The sequence below is a fragment of the Solea solea genome, chromosome 10, assembly GCF_958295425.1.
Source record: "Solea solea chromosome 10, fSolSol10.1, whole genome shotgun sequence".
In the NCBI taxonomy this organism is placed as follows: Eukaryota; Metazoa; Chordata; class Actinopteri; order Pleuronectiformes; family Soleidae; genus Solea; species Solea solea.
In genome coordinates this window covers 23,749,478-23,773,571 of record NC_081143.1, presented here as the reverse complement: position 1 = coordinate 23,773,571, position 24,094 = coordinate 23,749,478, and positions in this window count along the sequence as shown.

Below are 24,094 nucleotides of genomic sequence, written 5' to 3'. Positions count from 1 at the left end.
CATTGACTTAATCTAACTTTTTTACATTTAGAGCTGCAACTCATCGATTATAAAAAATAATCGATGAGTTGCAGCTCTAAACATAAAAAAGCAAAGAAACCGAACAGAAAATATTCACATTTAAGAAGCTGAAAAATCAAGAAAACCTGTTTTATTTATTTAAAAAAACACTCATTGATCCACTATCTTCTGAACACATTTACAGTATGAGCTCCAAAACAAAGACAGAACATAAAGAATCCTCTTTAAAGAGCTGGTGTTTCAGGTTCTATCCACATGTCGACAGGCCCCCGGTTAGAACGGGACCCTCCTGTTTGTCCACGTGTTTATAATAAGCAGCCGGTCAGATGTAAACGATGGAAACCTGTTAAGTTAAACAAATACGTGACCTAAAGTCGTCGTTAAGAGTTCACACTGGACAGATTGGAAAAGACACGCAACCACAACGTTGATGAGAGTGTATCTGCAGTGTGTCAGACGTGCAGTGCGGTTTTCTGTCCTCTTGTTAATTTTACTCTCACTTTTGTTGATGTGCATTTAACCTTTTTAAAGTTTCACACTCGAGCCAACCAGGATTTAATGCCGTCTTCTTTTGGGAAGAATGTGAAAACAGCACATGTGTTAAATCAGTTTGCACTAAATCCCCTGGATGTATTTCTTTAAAGTCTTCGCAGCAGTTTGCTGCTTTTCTTGTGGTGCCTGTAATTTCTTTTCTTTTTTTTTCTGTTATTTTCTTTGTTTACAGATTCCTCGAATAATAGAGTCTAATGTTTCTCCTCTGCCGCTTCGTAATTAGAGCGTCTCCAGCTCTCGGGGCGTAGATAGCATTTCAGCCTCTCGGAGCCCTTTTGTCTTCTTCTTCAAAATGTGGAAATAATGATGAGATTCGGCCATTTTCATTCTTCTAAACCAGAACTTCACCGACACAAATATGCGTTTCTGTTCCCTGGAAATGATTTGGTACACATCGTGCGTCTCGATGACAGCGGCGGAGACTTAACAAGTGAGCCCATTAGTTTTGTTTTTTTTATTCTGGTCCTCTGCTGGTGAAAGTCTTGTCATCGGAGCAGAACATCGCAGACCTGTCGTCCCTCATGGCCCATAATGTCCAGAGTGTGGCTCCTGATTGGATTTCCTCCTCTTTCCAGAGCTGCAGTCATCAGCGTGTTGACAGAGGTTCATTAATCATACAACCTACACGGCTTCTGCAGTAATGTTATGGCTTCATCCTTTATTACTCCTAGGTGGACTGAGAACTGCTCAGTTCAAGAGGGTAATGAACAGCATGCGTCCGTAAAATATGATATTTCTTTTGTGAGTCTTAAAAAAAAAAAAGAAAGAAGTGATATAGGTTTTTAACCTCCTCGGAAGCAGAGGAAATAAAACGCCCGGCAAATTATTATTTATAATGTCTCCCTCACTGCTACGCACGTCCTCGAGCACAACAAGGACCGCTCGGGCTGAAATTAATCACCACTTCACTTTCTCCTCCTCGTCGCTTGGGTTTTTAAAAAAGAAAAGTTCCTCCTCTCCACTGAAAAGAGGAGAAATCCTTCAGTTAAACAGTTCTTGAACGACTCGTCTTCCACCTCTGTGATGAAGAGAGTACATTTCCCCAGAGAGGCTGTGTGCAGGACGTCTATAAACGGTCTCCATGCAACACAACACAGTTCCTGTGTCTGCTGTGTCCACCACAGACCTTCTTTTTTTTTTATGGTCTCCACTCTCCTCTCTGTCTCTCCGTCACTGCCTCTGTTAGACATTACCGTCGCACAGTGATGCTCCCTGGAGACTCATACTCGATGGCGTGTGATTTACTGCCAGAGGGAGTCTACCTCCAGCCGTTGATGGATGAACGCTGGTATGCTCAGGCACTTACGGAGTGAAACGAGTTATACCACCTGACAAAATCAGACCAGGCTGTTGCTCACAGCTATCAACACCTTGTGGTTCAAACACATACACAAGTTTTTTTTTGGGGGGGTAATTTCAAAGCACTCATTGAAGTGAGAGCCAGAATTAGGAGCACATCTGTCTTCCAGCGCTGTGGGATTTGGAGGATCTGGCATAATTTTGTGTTTCTGGCTGCAGTTCCATGGGCTTTTAAAACCTTCAGGGCTTTATTACAGCTCCATTTTGCAAGGACGCAGGATCGTCTCTTACAATCATCCAAATCTTGCAGTCGAGTACAATCGTTATTAAGCTGCTCTTGACATGACTTGCAGGCCTGATAACGGAAAAGACTGGATTTTTCTTTTTTCTTTTTAGATTGGGAATGTGACGACCTGAAAATACCCCAGATTTTTTTCTGAATGGATAACGATGTCATTGAGATGATATTCAAGGGGCTCTTTGACAACAGATAAAGAATATGTTGTGTTTTTTAGAAGCAAAGCAGCTATTTTGACTTGCAGCACAAGACAGGAAGTGCATCTTTGATCTATTCTGGTGCATCTGTTTTTAACCCCCAAGCAGAAACATTTTCATCCTCTCAGCTACTGATCTTTCTGTTGAGGTCCAGTGTAAGTGTAGACTGTGGCCTCCTGGTGGGGCCATGGAGATAAAACAGGTGGGTCATCACACATAAAAAATGTCCATTTCCAGCTTTGTAATTGAGCTATGTGACCTTTTTATTGGCAGTCTAGTAAAACAGGTGTCACTGGATGTATTGCCCCCCCCCCCCCCCCCCCACATGCATACTGGAACACGTGTGATTGATTGGTGTGGGACCCTATTTGACGGAACACTCACATGTTCCACCTCAAAGCCGCCGTGAGTATAGTCTAGAGATAGTAGAAGTAAAAGAAAATGCAAGCATTCATTTTCAGATTCTAAACACAAACCTCCGTAACATAATACAGGAGCTGTAGTCTATTCAAATAAACCGGTAACTACTCATGAATAATAGTAGATTGTGGGGTAAAACATTCCTTTTCAAATCGATATTGCAATTTCAAATGATCCATATGTTAAATTGCATGAACAGTATGTGATGCAGCATATCTGACCCACAGGTCATACTTTGTTTTTGACAGAAGTGGAAAGTAATGAATTACTTTTACTTTTATTTTTTGTGTTCTTAAACTTTTTAAAGTAATTTTTAAAATTTGTAGTAGTTTTACTTTTACTTGGTGAAAAATGAGGAGACAGGTGAACGATGAGGACAGGTGAATAAATGATGAGGGCAGACAGATGAATGATGTGGATAGGTGAATGATGAGGACAGGTGAATGTTGAGAACAGGTGAAAGATGAGGACAGGTGAGTGATAAGGACAGGTGAGCGATGAGGACAGTTGAGAGAAGAGGACAGGTGAGCGATGAGGACAGGCGAACAATGAGGACAGGTGAAAGATGAGGACAGGTGAATGATGAGGACAGGTGAATGACGAGGACGTGTTGATTAAGGTCCCTGAGTGAGTGAGAAAGTTGAAGTATTTGTGACCTTTGACCCATGTTGACTGATAGTTTATGTGCTTACATATTTTATTTTGTCAGCACTTTCATTTCTAAAGGTTTAAAACAATTCATGTGAGATCTGTGTCTCTTTGTCCTTTTTGTACGACACAAGATAGAACCCCAACCTTGTTAAAAAAGTAACTATGTAACTTTTGCTCACATTTAGTACATTTTAATCAAGCTTCTTTTTTACTTCCAGTACTTTTACTTGTACTTAAGTAAAATTTTATCAAAATAGTGGTACTTTCTTCTACTTTCCACCTCTGGTTTTTGGTAGTTAAAGTCATGACAGTTCATGTGTTTACTTTGTCATCCTTGCTTTGGAATATCCATCCATCCATCTTCTACCACTTTATCCTCCACATGAGTGTCAAGAGGCGCGGGTGCCAATCCCACCTGACATCGGGAAAACCCAAGAACCCTGGAGCAAACCCAGAGAACAAGCCAACTCCGTGCAGAAAGGCACATCAGAATATGAAGTAGTTGTCATAACGACGGTGTCGCATATGGTAATGCTTCATCATGTTTTAAATCGACTGCAACGCGAACGCTGAGCCCGAGGCTCGACTTTAAAAACATTGTCGTAAATCACGCCGCAATTGTGATATCTGTCAGAAGTAGATATTTTACTCCAAATCATTCAGCCCCAGTGTTTATGTGTCTAATCCATCACTTCACGCTCATTTAAAACACATGCAATCCTTCAATGGGATCGTAACATACCTTTTCAGAGGAAAGATGGCTGCACTGTGTCTGTGCCTCACCAGATGTTCTGTGGTCCTCACACCAGCTGCTCATACACCTAAAAACATCACCTGACGTGTGCCTTCTAAGAACATGTTTCCTCTTCATATCCCGACGTTCAGATCTCCAACAACAGTGAGTCGTAACAATGAGTCCATTAATTAAAGAGTGAGTTCTTCACTTTAGGACGGGGCTAAGGTAGAAGTTTGTGGCCGTTGTATTGTAATTTTGGGGAGGAAGCAAAAGACGGGGATCAAAAGAGGATAAGACCTTCTTCCAGCTTGTCTCTGACTCATGTGTCTGGAAGTCAGTCCTTCCAGCATCTCCTGTATGATTTATGGTATGTTTTGGGGCTTTGGCAGCAGATGGAGTTTTATCACATAACTTGCAGCTTCGCAATCATCCCTCAGAGAGGACCGATTCCCCAACACTGTGGAAAATCTGGCATTATTGCCGCTTCATTTGTACTTTTGCCGTTTGTTTCTGCTTTCTTCTCGTGTTTGAATGGTCTCTGATGTCCCAGAGACAGGCATCCGTTTACACCGTGTACTCACACATCACCGTGTGTAATTACACCTGGGGGATTTTATTTAATTAGTAAGATTAGTAAGTTAGTATGAGGTTTCTTCTCTGGTTTTTATACCAGGAGTAAAAGCGATCAGGCCCTTGGATCACACAGTCTGATTCATGTTTCTTTTTTGTTGAATCGATTGTCAGGCAGTCAGGTTATCATAAGGTCATTAGAGTGCATTTGGCGGCGGCGCGTCCAATACAAGACACAAGAGACGAGCAGCGAGCCTGTCCTGAACAAGAAGACGTGCTGCTGATGGTGTTCCCAGGACCTTGTATAACTCCCGGGTTGAGGTCACCACACAAACGCTGGATCAGTCGCACAGAATCTGAAACCCATTTGCCACGAGCAGCTAATCACGCCGCTGATTTACAGTGGAACAAATACACAACGCGCTGCCAAGATGCCTTCTTGGAAACCCCAGGCCCAGACTCATACATACATGTATGTGTATTACAACTGAACTTCACCCCGAAAATTAACGAGCAAAAGCTGTGTGCGCGAGGCTGCACAACAAAGCCCAGAGAGCAGTGCACGGCTGTGATTAAACAGATGCAGCAGCAGCAGCAGCACCAGATGTGTGTGTGTGTGTGTGTGTGTGTGAGAGAGAGACCGGACACCACCGGACGCTTTATCTGACCAACAGTCCGGAGCAGGACAATGTGAAGATAAAGGTATCGAATGACATATGCAAATATAACACATGGTAAAAATCTCATTGTTTACCACCTATCGATCAATCTTTTGAATGTATAAATGTCACTCTGTTATTATGCTATCATGTTCATCTAAAAAAACTCTTTTTTCCCCCCCGACAAATATCTAATAAATTACTATATGTTCCAGTGTCACTAATTAGACACAGAAGTTGTTTATTAGGGGCCTGCTTCTACTTTCCCCACAGATTGATGTGTGATAATGATTGTCTCAGTATTTTTGAGATGATTATTTTTGCCTCCGGACAAATGTGAGTCCAAAATGATGATTGCTGCAGAGATTCTGAACAAACTCCTGTCACAGTTCATTACGGTCACCGCGTGGGTGGAGGCAGACCGAAGGATCATATTTTGCTCTGTATGTACAGGTGTTTGTGTGTAGTAGTAGCAGCAGCAGCCTTTGTGTGTGTGTGTGTGTGTGAGAGCATGTACAGTAGCCTGTGTGTGTGTGTGTGACTGCTGTAGTGGTTTGCCAGGCTGAATGACAACAGCATGTCAGAGTGTGTGTGTGTGTGTGTGTGTGGATGAACACAGGCCTAAACAAATGCATGATGATGCAGGGGCGGAGGCAGAGTGTCAACATAAATCACAGTCAGCTGCAGTGGAATTACAATCTTGCAACTTTGAACACCGGTATCACCTCCGCTGCACAGCTGGAGAAGCAAAGGATATATGTGCGTTGGGAGACATAAGTCAACAATCCAGCTTCTTGTATAACGCCCAACATTAAAGCTGTAGTGTGTAACTTTAGGAATAAATATCTGATTAGTTATTTGAACAGGAAATGCGATTTCGATATTGTAGAACTTTCTAGCAGGCAAAGCTATTTATCTTTCATTCTATTTATCTGTTCATTGTTGTAATTGGTATCAAAGCAGCGTTGCCTTTAAGGTGCATTGTCAAAGCCATCTTTTGTTATATATTACCTTCGTATGTGCCTTTGTAAGTGGCTTCGTAAATCTATCTATCATCACAACCTGTACGACTTGTCGGTTTTACAACCTGACTGACTGTCTAACTGACTGTAGTTAGTAGCTTACAAACTGACTAACTCACTAACTTCAAACTAATAACTGTCTAACTACTAACTGACCGCTGCTTAATTGTGTATGTGGAATAAACCTTCAGAAAGACAGTCGAGTTGTACCCGCCGTACTTGTTCTGGTTACCCTTTCCAGAAGGGAGTATTGAGCTGAAAGGATCAGCCAGCAGAAATCTGGACAGATATGACTCGCGATATCAGAGGTAATGTTAATTCTTACATCATTATTCTCATTATCATTCAAAAAAACACGTTTAAAAGGATTAATGTGTAATATTTTTGCAGTTCTGTGAGAAACGATAGATGTTCTGTTCAATCTGTAGAATAAGATGTGTAATAATAATTCATCTAAAATGATATTTGACACATTTTGGCTTGAACAAGTATTGTGTCTCCTGCGATTTTCAAATCGCAGTGAGCTGTATTGCAAATTTCGATCAAATTTTCGATTCAATGTTCAGCCCTAGTGGTGATATTATTATTATTAGTCTGCCTCTGTTTGGTGTGGACAGAAACACTAGCTGTGTTTACATGGACACAAGTAATCGGGATACAAATCAGAATAAAAATATGTAGTATTTATGTCATATACACAGGTCGTCATGTGGATAAATGTGACATATTTTCCGTTTTGCTACTGCTGTATTTCCATTCCAAAAAAATTATAATGAACAGACACAAATGTCACAGATGCACACGAGGAGGAAAATCATGATAATCAGGTTTTATTTTGATTTAATGGCTGTAGAATTCACTTCCGACATCTGGAAGTTATTCAACCGTTTAGGAATCACAGTACTGAGAAACTGACGTTCTGCAGAAGTCCTGAGGGCTACCGTAATGACAAGTATATGGGTGCAAAGCTCTATTTCCCTGCTTTCTGGTATCCATCCATCCATCCATCTTCTACTGCTTTATCCTTCACCTGAGGGTCAGCTGCCATAGGGCGAAAGGCGGCGTCACACCCTGGACAGATCGCCAGTCCATAGTTTTTGAATTTTCTAGATTTCACAAACGTTCTGGGAGTTATGGTAATGAGAAGTACGCATGCCAGATCCTGTCGGCGATGACAGGATGGTCACAGAAGGGTTTATAGCAGTAGAATTCCCTTCTGAATCTTTTCGTGGATGCTTCTCTGTTTGCAGTCGTCCTGCTTCACTCTGTCGTTGTGTGTGTGTGTTTGTGAAACTTAAAACAAATTCACTTCCTGTGTGCAACGAAGAAAATGTCTCTGCACCACACGAGAGAGCTAACGACCGCTGCACTGAGAAACACTGAGACTACAGCATTGTGTGAACTCATTTGATAATGGTTTGACTGTAATGGCCATTTGTTTATGTTTAAAAGTTACACACACTACAGCTTCTAACCTCCAAGAGGCCTGAAGGCAAACAAAAAAGAGGGAAAAAAGGAATGAAATCTATGAAATCTGATAAGTTGGCTGAAGTAATGTGACTTGGTTTGTATCTAAATACAATTTGGAAAGCTTTCCATTTCACTGTTGGTGTTTCTGCTTTACAGGTGGGAAAAGATACACAAAAATAACTGTTTACAAAAGTGCATCTACGTAGGACAGTAATGAAAAGTTCTCCAATAACTCTTAATGTAATCAATAACAAACAAAAATCCAAAACTGAGCTTGCAAATGCAGGTGTTAGCTTCTCTGTAACCAACACACACACACACATACACACACACACTGCCCCAAGATGCTCTTAGGCTTAAAAATAAAGGAAAAACATAAAGTCATGTAAGGTACTGTACATGACAGCATTGACTTGTGACATGATCAGTCACACTGTTTTTCCCTCTGTTTTGGTCTCCACTGTTTTTATTTTTTTATTTTTATTGCGTTACGTTGACAACAACAAATGGAAAAGCAGAGAGCATGAAGCAGTGTGAAACTGAAAGGATGAGGTGAAAGCATAGATTTAAGACAGCGTGTCCCAAATGTCTGTGGTTTGAGGCCCCCAAAGATTTTGAAAACCGTTCAAGGCCCACACCCAGATTTGTACATTAACAAGAATGTAGCTCAACATTAAAGTAAAAAAAGACACAAAATCGCTACAACTGAGACGCCCCGTGTCGAATTATATATATATGTATATAATCGCAACATACATCATTAATATGTTTATAACAAACATGGATATCATGTCTGATCATCTTTTTAATATATTTCAATCTAGATTCATTATTAGTATTAGTTATTTGGGGGGGGGGGGGGGACCCTCCAGTTAAGAGCCCAATTCCTCCACATTTTTTATTTAGTTGCTGTTTTATTGAAAAGCTTGAAAAAAGCATGAATTCCTGCTGCCATGCCCTCACGATCTGTTTGTCATTCATTTCATTCTTTCTTGTGTATCATAGCAACAGAGACACAACAGAGATGGCAACAGGAGGATACTGCTCAGGCACAAAAAATGAATAAAGGTTGCAAAAATACAAACGTGAGTTGGAACTTGAATATCTGTGTGTGGAATGGGTGAGGGATAACGACTGCAGGGCAAATTACACCGTCTGTTGTCACGTTGTCTCTGTCGAGCACGGTGGAGTCTGTGATCTCAAACAGCACGCATCCGGAGGAAACCACATGAAGCACCAGAGGCTGTGGAGAACACAGGAAGAGGAAGCCCCTCTCAGAGTTCATTTAGTTACTTTCAATAAAGGAACCCCTTATTTTCTGATCAGGAATTTGGCAACCCTGCTGGCAATGGTGTCACACAGTGGAGCCTTTGATGTCAAAAAATGGGTCAAAGGTCACAAATGCTTTAACTTTCTCACTCAATCAGGGAACTTAATTAACACCAATTCACCTGTCCTCATGGTTCACTTGTCATCTGTCCTCTCTTCATCGTTCACCTGTCCTCTGTCCTCATCGTTCACCTGTCCTAAACTTTCACCTGTTCTCCCTTCCTCGTTACCTGTCCTCTGTCCTCATCATTCACCTGTCCTGATCGTTCACCTGTCCTCTGTCCTCCTCTTTCACCTGTCCTCATCTTTCACCTGTCCTCTGTCCTCTCTTCATCACTCACCTTTTCTCTGTCCTCATCGTTCACCTGTCCTCTGTCCTCATCGTTCACCTGTCCTCTGTCCTCATCGTTCACCTGTCCTCGTCATTCCCTACCAAAGTTTCTGGTGCATGAAATGTTTCTTTTTTTAAGGCCAACATTTTTTTTACTCAGTAACAGATGTGATTTAAAACGTAGCGAAGTATAGTACTTAAAAAAAACAAACATACTTAAGTAAAAGTAAAAGTTAAATTACAAACTTTAAAAATGACACAAATGTAAATGTAATTCATTACTTTCCACCGCTGCTCTCCAGTTAAAGCCACTTCACTCATGATCGTCCTACTTTTCCGTTCACCCCGCCTCCTCCTCCTCACTCAGCCTGTGAGCCACGCCCACCTCATCAGTGGATTGCACTCACCTGGTTCCCTCAGCTGCTCTACATCTCCAATCAACTAAGGATCAACACTCATACACTCACTCACTCACTCACTGCCAGATTGTTCTTTGCCCATTTCCTCCCATTCCAGCAGTCCAGTCCGGGCTGATTTTCCTGTTGCCCGCTCTGCCTGGTCCTGACCCACCTGCCTTGACTATCACCTCAACCTTCTGTCCCTGACTATGAGGACTGCATTAGCCACTACTGGTTCCCATCTCCCGTGCATGCGTGAGTGTTTGCAATTGCAGGACTGTACACATCTGACATCTGTTGTACTGTGCGCTGCATCTGGGTCCAACTCTCACCTTTTACATATTGCATTATGTCCTTTAAACTGTTATGATAGTGCAATTGGCATAACATTTCATTCTAAGTGGCCTTACATCTGATTTGGATAACTCTTGCATACCTTGTTTTCCCAACATTTTAAAACATATATCATGGAAAGGATCCCATAATACCCCCCAAAACATATGTTACAGGGGCAAATAAAGTACATTTTCACTCAGTGTCAGCTGGGAGCTGGCTCTCCCCATGACCATTGAAGGATAAGCAGTGTAAAGGACGGACAGATGGACAGATGGATGCAGGTTTAGGTGATATTTTTTGTGAGTTTGTCACTCTGTGTGGCCCGTTTCACATTCGGTCATTTGAGCCACGATTATAAAAACCTGGATCGTACCTGCAAGTCTAAGGAAACAGACTGTTAAGGCATCAGTGGAGTTTCCAGTAGTTTCTCCTTACATTTTTTTTTTTTTTTCACTGAAATTCAATCATGAAACTTTACAGTAAATCCCTTCACATCATTTGGCAGCAAACCTCAGGGATCAGCCCAAATCATAAATACCCAGTGTCCTCAGAAGCAATAGGGTGTTCAGTGCAAAAAAAACCCCCCTCAGCAGGGAAGTACAGTACAGTGAGGAAGTGTTATGTCCCCTGAAATGACTGAATCCCACACAAGTGCCAAATGAGAAGAAATCAAGCCGAGCATTTAAAACGTCTTCTTTCCAGTAGTTTTTCTTTTTTCCCCCCTAACAGCTTTCAGCTGAGCCGAACACTTAACCACTCCAGCTCATCAAACCCCTGGGCATAGGCACTGAATCATTACATATCTCAATGATTCACCACAACTATTTTCATCAGTAATTAGGAAAATGAGCACAGATAAATGCTGCTCTTTACTGCGCCTCTCAAAAAGGCTCTGATTGATCCACTTTCCTCCCGAAAGCAAAGAGCAGTGTCTAAACATTTGACTGTAACTCGACTCTTTGATTCATTTTGTCCTGAGGTCATTATCTTATCACATAATACTCCACATGCTATTTATAAAAGCTATACGGCGTTGCCATAGTGGGCCATTTTCATCACTGGGTCAATTTAAATCGATGCATATTTCTTTCAGGGAATGGTTTTGATTCCACAGATGAATTATCTCAAAAGTGCAGCTCGGGTTTTTGTTTTTTTCTCTTTCGGTGCAACTGCATTTGATTTGTATTGACTGTCGTCCAATAACTCTGGAGAGGAATTTAACCCTTGTGTGGTGCTTGTGTTTTTGTGATTTGTGAACACAGCTTTACACATCTCTTTTTTTTCTCCGTCCTCTCGTGCTGACCCTCGGGGAGCTCAGTCCATTTCTATGAGCCCTTCAGGCGGGTTTTTAGTCTTTTTTTTTTGTTTTTATCATTGATTGATTGATTGTGAAAGCAATTTTTTTTGTCATGTCCCACCCTCAATTTGCAGCTGGGGTAGAGTGTGAGAAAAGGTTCTGCACAACAAAGACAAGTAAAGAGTGTGGGAACAGCGGGAGCAGACAGGTTCTTTGTGCTTCAGCTGTGCATGGGGTGGGGTGGGGAGGGGAGGGGAGGGTTGTCGTCGTGGAACATGCAGACAAAGATTACTTTAAAAATAAAGAAGACTTGATCAGAAAAGGGGAGAAAAAGAAATAAAGAAATCCAATTAAGGAGAGAGATGGACCCATTAAAGAGTAAGACTGTAACTAACTGATTCAACAAAGTAGAAGCCATTATTCGCTGACCTGCCACTTTATTAGGTACACTTGTCAACACAAATATCTTTCATTCAGGCGTGTTGAAGTTCACACTGAGCATCAGGATGAAGAAGGAAGGGGATTTAAGTGACTCTGAATGTGGTGTGGTTGTTTTTGCCAGACTGGCTGTGCTGAGCGTTTCAGTAACTACTGATCTACTGGGATTTTCACGCACAACCTTCTCAAGGTTTTACAGAGAATGGTCTGGTCTGAAAAAGATGGAAAAAGAAAACCCCACTAAGCAGCAGATTTCTGGATGGGAATGCCTTTTTTTTAACACAAAGAGGTCAAAGCAGAATGGCCTGACGGATTTGAAATGCTAGAAAGCCACCAAGGTATGTAGAAGTATTTATTAGATTAGATTAAAGAAACTTTATTGATCCCTTTTTATAGAGCAGTGTTTCTCAATCCTGGTCCTGGGGGGGATTTAGATGTTTCCCTGCTTCCAACACACCTGATTCAAATAGTCAGCTCATCACCAAGCTCTGCAAAAAGCCCAGTAATGACCCGTTTATTTGAATCATGTGTGTTAGAGCAGGGAAAACCAGGGTTGAGGGGAAACCTACAATAATACAGACAACACAATCACATTTAAATGGATAAAGAAACTTAACTAAAACTAAAAATACATGAACATAATGATTCATGAAGCATATTGGTACCATTATGAGTCCTAATAAAGTGGCTGGTGAGTGTACAGAAGAGACACCCTCCCCTTCTTGCTGATGCATCTCTTTTGGACAAATGACCCTATGAGGAAGTGGGATTGGTGCAGCAACCATGGTAACTCAAGTGAATCAATACTACTGACAGTGACAGTAGAGTGTTTGTGTGGCTGTGGTAACACACACCATAGAGCAGGACTGGCAATAAGGCCTAATAAAATGGTGTTTGGTCTAAAAAGGAACACACATTATGCACAGTCACATTTACAGTGGTGGCGTTTGTTTTAAAATGCGCCGATGCTACTACTACTACTACTACTACTACTACTACTCGGTTTCCGTCCCTTCGTACACACCAGCCCAGACTGTTCAGGCCTCAAAAATGAAGAGCTTTGGGAGCCGGCCACATTTCAGTCTGCAGAGACAGAAAGGGGCATTTGGAAAAGATGACGCAGTTATGCACTTAAGCAACGCACTGTTAACACTTAGTGTCAGTAACAATTCCACCTCATCAGTGGTCTAGTAAAAAGAAATCCCCGCTTATACTTTCACCATCGCTGGTCCTCATTTTATTTTCGCCAGCGACGCAACCGACTGCAAGCTCTGCCCGTTTACACCAGCGCACACGTGCCGGCGCGTGTGTGAGTGGTCATGTGATTTTTAGCACGGACAGACATTACCTTTTTGGATGGAGATCATCTTATATTTGAGGGCTACTTGCTAAACCCCAACAACACAACATTTGCCTCCAGTTGGAAAAACTATCGTCCAATTAATTGGTTTTCGAGTCTAAAATTGGTCCCCGGAAAGTATCCATGACAAACACAGGGATAAAATGAGCCCAGGTCATGAATCTCATGTTAAAAAGTCAATTAGTTTGTTTTGTTTTTAGTAACCATAGAGTCCTACACCATACTGCCCATTTTAATTGAAGATTAAGAACAATTTGACACATTTTAAATAATAATAATAAGTAGATCTGCAGTCAGGTGTGATCGGGATCCAAGCCCTAATCTGATTCACAGTCTGCAGCACTTTGGTCATGGACTTCCAGGTTCATAGTGCACGTTTGTGCGTCCACTGTGGTTTTGTTGCAATATAAATTTGCTTTACTGCTTCCTCTTCTCCTTTTGTGGTACTTTTAAATTAACAGTGGCGTTGAAGAAGTCCTCATTCTAAGCCTTGCCTTTATGTCCTTTTTTGTCCCAATTAAAACTGAATGGAGACAGATGATTGTAACTCTTAATAGTAAAAATCTGATAGACAACAATAGGGTTCCCAGAACCAACTGGTAGTGGGAGCTAAAGCTACATTCTTTGCATGTGTTGGCTCCCAGTCCCGGTCGAAGCTTGGACCCTAATAAAAAAAATTTAATTATTCCAAGACGTTCAACAGCGCTGTGCAATATAAGCAATTAAGACTAAATAAAACAGGAAATGCATAAAAGTAAAATAATAACGGTTAAAAACAAACAGAGCAATAAAAGAATGAATGTGCAACATATAAAACAATAAATGAAACGACTGGGTTTGCAATTACGAAGGATCGCGGGAAGGGGAATAGTTTAGAAGGTTGCTCCAATTTAATTTATTTTTCAAAGCAAGCAGACAAACGTGAATGAAGAGGGAGAGGGTGACAGAGTGGGAGGGTGACAGAGTGAGAGGGTGTGTCACAGATGCTTTGAAAGGTAAGGAGGAGCCAGATTATTGAGATGACTTGAAGACAAGGAGCAGAACATTGAAATTACCACACGTTATTTCTCATGTTTGCTCCAGGCTTCAGTCGTTCCTAAACACGAAACTTAGCCGCCGCGCTGCGTTGTTAGCATATGGTTTACGCTTTTCCGCATCTGAAGCCATGAACTTTTTTTTTTTTACCAGCACATAAAGTTGCCAGTGAAATTATTCGGCATACGCAATGTTTCCTGTCCATCTGGACTGGGTTGATGTGACACTTTTACGACGCAAAGACAAGAAAACATTCTGTGGCAGTAAATTGGAGGCCCACAGCGAGAGCCAAGCGCTTTTCCTCAGACCGTCACAGCGCTAATAAACATCAACACAATGTGATTCACGCTCGTATTCATTCGCAGGGAATATATAGAGGAGTATGTGACGGGGCATCACATTTCCCCTTTCAGGATATAGGTGCTTGGCAAGAAACAGCGGGCTGTCATTTTTCTTAATAACTGATGTAAGTGTGAACTCGACTCTATAAACATACAGCGCATGTTGAAATTCTGGGGCCCATGAAAACCAAGCAGCTTTGACACAATAAATATCCTCAATGGCATTTTCCAGGCCTTCTGTCTAGCTCCAAATCATAGACAATTTCTCCGTGGATTTCCTCCCATAACAGCACGCCTCCACATTAACCACACAGTGTGAATGGGCCCAGGGAGAGTTTCAGATGAATGAGCTGGGAGATGTCTGAAACTCAAAGCAAATCATCAAAGTCACTGACTTTCCACCAATTACTCGTAGTTCAATGAAAAGCCGTTCCTTCCTCCCAACAATGTATAACCTTACATGAACCATTTTAACTCGGTAGGATACTGTGACAGGACACAGGCAGACACTGCAGCTCCGCTCATTACAGAGACTCTCCTGAGCCAAACGCACTCTGCTCCAGACCAATGTGGCTCCTGTAATGTGGAAGCAGTCAAGTATATGGTATAGGCATGCAAAACAGATATTCCACTTCCAGTCCAGAAAAACCTCTTTCAGTAGTTTTTTTTTTTTTTGTTTTAAATAACTGTCAGGGAAGATTAGCGGCAGTGTTTTGTTGACTCTGGCTCCTGCATGTTGCATGTGTCATGACACACATGCAGCGGCAAATTCACCCGTTATTCTCGTCCAAATTCTTATATATTTAATTCTTTTCTTTTGACATCAAACTTTCAATATGAAGAAAAATACTGAAGTGTGTGTGTGTGTCAGTAGTTATTGTGTAAGATAATTTTCATTTGGCAGAAATGGAAGCTAAAATAGTTATTTAAGTGTCTGTGTGCTTGTATAAAGTGTGTATATGTATGTGTGTGTGTGTGTATATATATATGTGTGTGTGTGTATATATATATATATATATACATATATATATTTATATATATATATATATATATATATATATATATATATATATGTGTATATGTGTATATGTATGATAAAGAATGCAGTTATAAGAAATATAAAGTTATAAAGATAGCGGTTTCTTGTTTGCAAAATAAAAAAATTATCCTGCACAGATGCAGAAATGCACATCGTGTTAGCATTTTGAACTTTTTCAAAAACTTGTTTAACTCTCCTCAGCTTGATCATTATGGGATAATGTTTTACAATGTGTTGTAAAACTAGACGCCGGGTGGCCTGACCGCTTTGAGCGTCTCACACAATGTAAAATGTCCATCGTTCACAGAATAAGACTTTCAGAATATGCACCTTTTTGGCCACTTCCATTTAGCATAATATAACAAAGCAACACAGATATTGTGATCCAAAAGTTTGTACTACTTCTAAGTAACCACCGGTTGGAGCTTAAAAGAGAAAATAAAAGTCCAAATTGACTCAATGGGGGGAAACTGCTTAAAAAGCACTGTCAGCACAAATTACAGATAGAGCATATGAAATTCATTTAGTCCATTAAACTGTATTTACCCATGTTATACAAGTGGGTTTTCTGTAACCTCAAACTGAAATAATGAGGCTTTTTTTTCCCCTGCAGTGGACTTCTGAAACACAGCGCAGGGTTCAAAAACATGTTCATTAGGAACTCTCTCGGCAAAAACACATCATACTCTCTTCACTGCTACAGAAGGCCCAGGGTTTGTGTGGAACCCCAGAAACATAACGTCAAGGTCGAGTCAAGTCATATTTATTTATATAGCACATGAAAAACCACGAGAGGTGAGCCAAAGTGCCTCCCAAACGCAAAGGATTAGATGATGCAAAGTAAGACCAGAGATAAGACACAAGCACAAAGCGATGCACTTAAAACCACCGGGATACAATCAGACTGCATCAAGATTAAAAGCAAGATTGGGAGAATGAGAGACGGGGACTCACAGAAGCTCCTGTGAAGATGACGTACGTGATCTGAACGCAGGGTGAGGAGACCACAAATGCATCGAGGAGCAAGACCGTGGAGTGTTGTAGAGACAAAAAGTGAAATTCGATATTTTTATTATATTTAACCTTTATTTTATGAGACCTAGACCTAGTTGGTGCATGTTGTTGGACCGTGAGAGGAGGTTGAAGTCGTCAGAGAGAACCCACGCACACGGAGAACAGACCACCCTCAGTAGACCAGGTGTAGGTATCCAGTGCAACTGTTCCGGAAGGGTGAAGGGTGAAGGTTCAGTGGGTGGGTTTTAGCAGCCTCTGGTGGTGAAGTCATGTATTGAAACCAACAGAATATGGAGACTGTGCACAGAAGTTTACCAGGGCCTTTAGATGTCACTACCTATTACAGACTGGACCTTTAAAGACAAATGGAAGAATTCAAGTAGTAGATGTAGACTGACACCCCGACTCCCCTGCCCGACGGGCCTTTCAGCCATGAGCCGCTCGAACTAGACGTGTCCGAGGGAGCTGTAGCATTGTTCTCTTCTTCTTCTTTGGTGGGAATGTGTCCTATGCCCTGGGTCCAGACTTGTACCGCCACCCGATGGTGAAGTGGGATACTACAGGACCCTGATGCGCCTGTATACCAGGCTCCGCGATATGCGAAGCGCACTGTGACGCATTGAGTGGCACGTGCGTGGAAGTATACCACGGAATAGACCGGATATTGATGGAACGCCAATCAGCTGACTGTCGCTCAATCAGCTGACTGCCGTGGGTGGAGCCTGTCTAGCTCCACCCTGCCTGCACTGTACTATTCTACTCTGGTACCCCATGGCAAGGGTGCCAAAGAATGGAATGATTGGGTCTGGTTATTTTGATACTGTTCCTAATGGAAACTAAGGTTTCAAAGGGGCAAGAATTTCCAGAAAACTTTCCACAGGAGTTATGGGAATTAACGTGAATTGATGGGAAATCGAGTATGTTTTGATGATATTATGACTCATATATTCATTATGAGTCATAATATCATCAAATATTACTTGACTTTATGTAGTGCTTTGGCTCAAATGTGTCTTCAGTAGTCTGTATTTGTGTTGTGGGCTCAGAAAAGTAATTTTTTTTTAATAGTTCAGAATTCTAGGAATCATTGTGCATGTGATGGAGGAAGGCACAATGCATGTAGGGGGCGTGGCCTCAAATGTGGTTGTTTTAGCCCAGATTATGCTACAGTATTTTTTTTTTACCAACTATATTTATGTTCCCAACCTTTTTCAATTTCAAATTTCCAGTTTGTTTCCATAGATTCCCATGGAAACCTAATGGATACCAAACCGTTCTGTTCCAATCCAATCCAATTGAGACTCTTGCCTTTTTAAATCTGCCTTTTAATCTTGATGCAGTCTGATTGCACATTGTTGTTTTTAGACGTGTGTTGGTCATGTTCACGTGAATTATCCTTCACTCACCTGTTCCAAGTTTGTAGGACAAGGAACACGGTAGATTCTACGGAGGAGAACCCACACACTTAATGATTTATGATATACACACACAAAGATATAACATTCATTTTAATAAGCCCCTGACAGTGTTGACACAGATGACCCTGAAATTGAGGCAGGTAAATGGAACTTAGCCATGGTTTATTCATCATTTACAGCAGGGTTCTTCCTACTGTGATAGATGAAATGTACTATATTCACTATATTTCAACACACATGAAAGCACAGAGAGTTAAATGTTGCAACAAAAAGAAGTGGAGGGAAGCCGCAGCTTTTGTTTTTCCAGGTGTTTTTCGTGCTGCAACAGTTCTGTGTGTGTGTGTGTTTATTAATATCAGGGTTGACACACAGCGTGATGTCCTGCTATTTATACTTTGCAGATTAAAATCCACAGTGCTGTGTTAGTCTCTGCCTGTAACTGTGATGCAAACTGAACTCTACGCTCTGACTCAACCAAGCCTTTTTGTGCTGTCCAGTTCCGGGAAAGTCGCACAGACAGAACAGGACATTCGGGATGTTGGGATTTATTTTTCTTTTAATCACTGATAGTTAACAATCACAAAATAATGTACAGTGATCGCTCATTCACCGACACTTTGCTACGAGTGATCGGGCGAAGAGTCAGCAGAGGAACATACAGCAAAACATGAATGTCTAGACTCAGTGGATGAATCTGAGTTAGACTAAATAAACCTAAATGACATACAAATGTGTGCAGACACTGTTTAAAATAAAGTTGCTCCTTAATGTTTACACTCTTATACACGGTAATCCCTTATTTCCATACACAACATATATACCCATAATACATTCAGTACAGTTTATTTATTTAACTTTCCTGAACAATAAAAACCTTACATAATCAAATTTATGTCTCACATCATTTGCTGAGCAGAAAAGTGAAAGCATATACATTTGGGAGTTTGTACATAAGCATTCAGTGACTATTCATTGTGTCATATAAACACATGACTCATGCACACAGTACAGCGACGCTCCACAGGAGATCCAAATATGGAGCCAACGATATTGGGGAGCGACCAAAAAGTCTAAAAATCTGTCTGTGTGGTTTTATTTTTGTGATGTTTACACTGAATCGGCGCACGGCAGCGAGCGCGGGATGATGTACACAAGCGCCTGCCACGTCCTGATCCCACTGAGCACTGAGTTTGGCTACTGAACAGTGGTTGACTCATGCTGTTTCATAACAGACTCTGAACTCTCCTCTCTGCTTTGTCTCACCGTGTTCCTCTTAAAGTCTCTGTGGAGCAGGAGTAAACCCCAGCAGAAGTTTCTTCAAAAACGCCTGCGTGACAGTTTGATCCCAGGAACAATAAATTGTTGGGGATTTTTTTTAAAGCGAGCAAGAACAGTGATTCATCTTTGTTGAAGGTTTAAAGAGATAAAAAATGTGTCTTTTAGGGTGGTCGCCTCTGGCTGTGTGCCTTTCAGATCACAGTTGTGGTGATAAACACACATTCAGGGGAAGAAAATTAACTTTAAATGTGGTTTTTCTTATATGTTTCGGGGGCATTTTGTATTATTTCACTGGCAGTTTTATTGAATGATGGGAAATACCGGGCTTCTTCTTTTTAAGACCTTTTTAATATCACCTTGTGTTAAATTAAAGGCCAGCGGTACTACCATAACAGTTAATTTTACCATAACCAATTTTTATTGACTATAACAAGAAAAAAAACATTTTATTTTGAGAAGTATTAATTTGAGAAGGTTCATTTTGACTCTTTCATGCAAATTTCAAGATGCAATTCCAGACATTTCATGTGCATTTTGCCCCCGAGTTTCTGCACATTTTTATTTTATATGTAACTGTTTCATCGTATCATCACTGACAAGCATCACTGTCCGGAAAAGTAGATGTGCAATGTGATGCTTTTTTTTAAAAGAAATTGATTTTTTTCTTTAAATCAATTAAAAGATTGGCTAATGTACCAGTTTATGGAAATACAGTTATAAGTGCGGTCATAATAATAAAAAAAAGAGGCCAAAGTGCAGCTGTGACGGTAAAGTGCGTCGTCTTCCAACCGGAATTCCTCACTGGCAAAATTGCTTCTGGCGGCTGAACTAGTACGACAGATGTGTGACAGAGAAAGTGCTGCAGTATGACTGCGGGTGTGAATGGGTGAATGTTGGGTGGACACAGATTTGGACACAGACATGTTGACAAAAAAAGTTTATTTGACAAAAAGGGGTCACAAAATACAAATGAGTTAAAAACGGAGGCTCAAGAAGGCAGGCAGGCATGTGATTGGAGGATTGCTGGTAAAGCCTGTAAAGCCTGAGACTGATTATAAAAAGTGACATAGTCCTCTGGCTTGAAAAATAAAAACCAAGTATGAATAAATGAATGAATATCTTTATTTTGGTTACATTCATATACAAAGTAAACAAGATAATTTAACACAGTTATGCCAATAACCACGTGGCTTATTTTTGCAACACAAGGAAAATCCAAGAAATCTCTACTTTCAGGTCTTCTTCAAGAGAACATGATGACAATTTTGTAAATGATGTTCCTATTAAGAGGAATAATGGATGATAAAACACGACACATACGAGTGCACGTTAGTTTGATTGACAGCTGGTATCGTCAAACAGGAGCCAGGTCGCAGTGGTCAAATAATACACAGTTGTTGTTTTGCAAGGGGAAGACGAGTCTATTATATATACAGTCTGTGAGGAAAGTGCTTTGATGCTGGTCGTCCAAACTAGATAAGTGCTGCATAAATACAGACCATTTACATTACTGCTGGAATAAGAACAGTTCAGATTAGGATGAGGCAATAATAGAATTATTCCCATACAATGAATGCAAGTCAATTGGAAACAGCATTTTAAAAAACAAACAAAACAAAACATGTATTTTCAACAAACACCTCATGCATGGAAACAAACACGACTCAAAATCACATGACCATTCAGCAGGAAGCAGATGACACTTAGTTGCTTAGTTGCAGAGAAAACTACAAACAAGAAACAGCAAAAGGTCAAAAGTGTGAGCCAGGATTTCCTTTGTTGTTGTTGTTGACAGCAACTGTTCACAGCTCTTTTCATTTAGCGCTGGTGGTTAAATCTCAACTGACAACGAGCTAATGCGTAATCTGTCCAAAGTTCTCACTTTCCGAAACACAGCTTTGGAGATTTCAAGCTAAAACGGAACCAGCAGTGTTTCAAAATGTACCTTTTTTATTGGATAGAAAACAACCCCCCCGAGTATTTGTAGACGGAGGACATGAACACAGTAATGACAATGTAGTAGAGGGAATAGTGGTGTTCACTGGTGTGGCTCTGGAAAAACACTGAAGGACACAGTTGTCTAAAATCCTCTATAACTAACATTAACATTAACATTAGATAGGATTCAACACATGATACTCACTAATATAGTCTGTGAACAATGTTATCAAACCTGAAATGGCTTTGAGTCTTAATGGGGAAAAAGGTTTATACTTAATCCGGCTTTATCTATTTTTAAACCCCTCTGAGATCACACACACACACACACACACACACACACACACACTATTATTGACCTTTTCATGAATCTTGTTTACTTCCTAACACCAGACCTGTATTGGCTAACCTGTTTTTGGAGAATAATTGATGACCAGCTTCACCGGCGGTCAGATCAATTTGGTCACAGACCCGCACATGCACACACACACGCACGCACGCACACACACACACAAACACACATACGCATGTTGGCACAGCTATTCTTCCTAGGACACTGAATTGACTTTCATTAATTTGGACAGCCCTAAACAACGTGTTTATAAGCTTAACCTAACCCTAATCTAACCACGATTCAAATCTTAGTCCTAAACTTAACCAATAGGTTCTGCCTCATTAGGACCAGGTTTTGGTCTCCATGAGGACTACTCATCCTGACAAGGTCTTAAATAGGTATATAACACACACATACACGCAAACTTGTCAGAGATATAATGCATTCCCTAGCCCTTACCCTTACCTTAACCAAATGCCTTACCCTAACCCTAATTCTAACCCCAACCCTAAAACCAGGTCTTAATCCTGAAAAAGTCTGCTAACCTCACAAAGACAGGTTTGCTTGACAGTTGCTCCTCACAGTCTATTTACGACATGGACACACACAAACACCACCGTCCCTGTCTCTGTGTGACGCCATCGACTGCTGCCGGACATGAGAGCTCTCATGAGCCGTTTATAGCTGCAGTGGACGTCACCCGGTTTATAGCTGCAGTGGACGTCACTCAGCACGTTCCCTGTGCGACCGTGCGACAGCAGTCCAGTAAGGCAGTGACCTCTCCAGCCGCACAGAGGGCCACGCCTCGGTCAGGCAACACTCAGTATTAACGCTGGAAAAGCTGTGTGTGAATGAATAATAATGTTGGTGTATCCGTAAATTGTCAGGAAAACTTCCCATAAATTCTGAACATTTCAGGACACGCTGCACCTCCCAAAACAGGAAAGACTAAGAAAAAATAATGTGTAATGATTTGTAAAAAAAAAAAAAGACCCTCCCATACCAGTGCAAGAGTAAAACACAGAAAAAGAGGGAAAATATGAGCTGAGATTGCGATATTGCAGATCTCCAGTGGATACCCAGAGAGAGTGCAGCCAAAGCACTGGACAAAACTCCAAGACGAATGCTGTCTCCTAACACTCGTGAAACCTGATTTTCTGCTTCACACCCTTTGGATCAAGCTTTCGTTTCATCCCCGCTCACCTCGCTCTGCTTCTTTTCTCGCTTTCATCCTCTCTTCTGGGATCTGTGTTTCCTGGGTTCAAGCGTTTCAGAAGCCCAAAGTTCAAAGAATATATAGACGTAGAGAGGTTTGAAATCTTAATTTTGCAATTCTCTTTCCCAAGCTCACTTTCTATTTCATCACATACACGAGGTCTGAATCGCTGCCTGGTTGAAAACCCCCCATTTAACAATCTTGGTCAATCCCATATTGCAGTGGGGCCCCATATGAGGTCAAACTTCACGCTGAGACACTTTCAGCAGGTCGTTAATGTTACTGCCGCAAATACCGAACTAGTCATTTATCTTAAAGATTGCAGCTTAGAGCAGATAAATAGGTTCAAACCCAAAATATGAGGATGGAGGAGTTTCACAGGGAGCTTTGTGAAGTTTATTTAACCTGAATGAAAATGGCGAAAATGGTGGATGAGGCCGAGGGAGGAAACGTGAGCGTGGTCTTCCAGTTTGCCAGTTGAAGATAACAAGGATTCTACGGGTGTATTCACAGTTTGTTTGCTCACCTCAAAACGTGGCTCTCGGTTGAACCAAATGCAGGAGGCGGACTACAACACAGGGCATTGTGGGAAAACACAACCAAAACCTATATGCGCGTAGAACGATAGCAAGGAGAAATAGCTGAGCCCATTGTTGCAGCGTATATGTGTCGTATGTTTTCAAAAACAAACTAAACCCGGTAGGATTTGAAGCAGCTCCACGATTTGCTCTTATGTGGTGGAAACAAAAGTTGCCGTGCATTAACCAACAGATGAGCGAGTTTTCCTGTTCATTGTTTGTCTTGTTTTTCATATGTTTTATATGTTTTTTAAAAGGTTCGGTTGGTTTCACTAAAGTGTGAAACTGTGAAAGCAAACTAGGACCGACTGAATGTTGCAACCCCCAATTGAACCTTGAGTCTGGCGGACTATTAGGTGTGAAAATGACCTAAGACTATATTGAGAAGCCACCAGGGGGCTACTCCACTGGTTGCAAAACAAAGTATATGGGAAAAAAGGTGCATACTTCTCCTTTTTAGTAAACATTTTTCTGAAGGGTTAATGGCAAGTTTCAGCTCCTCTTCAAAAACACATGCTG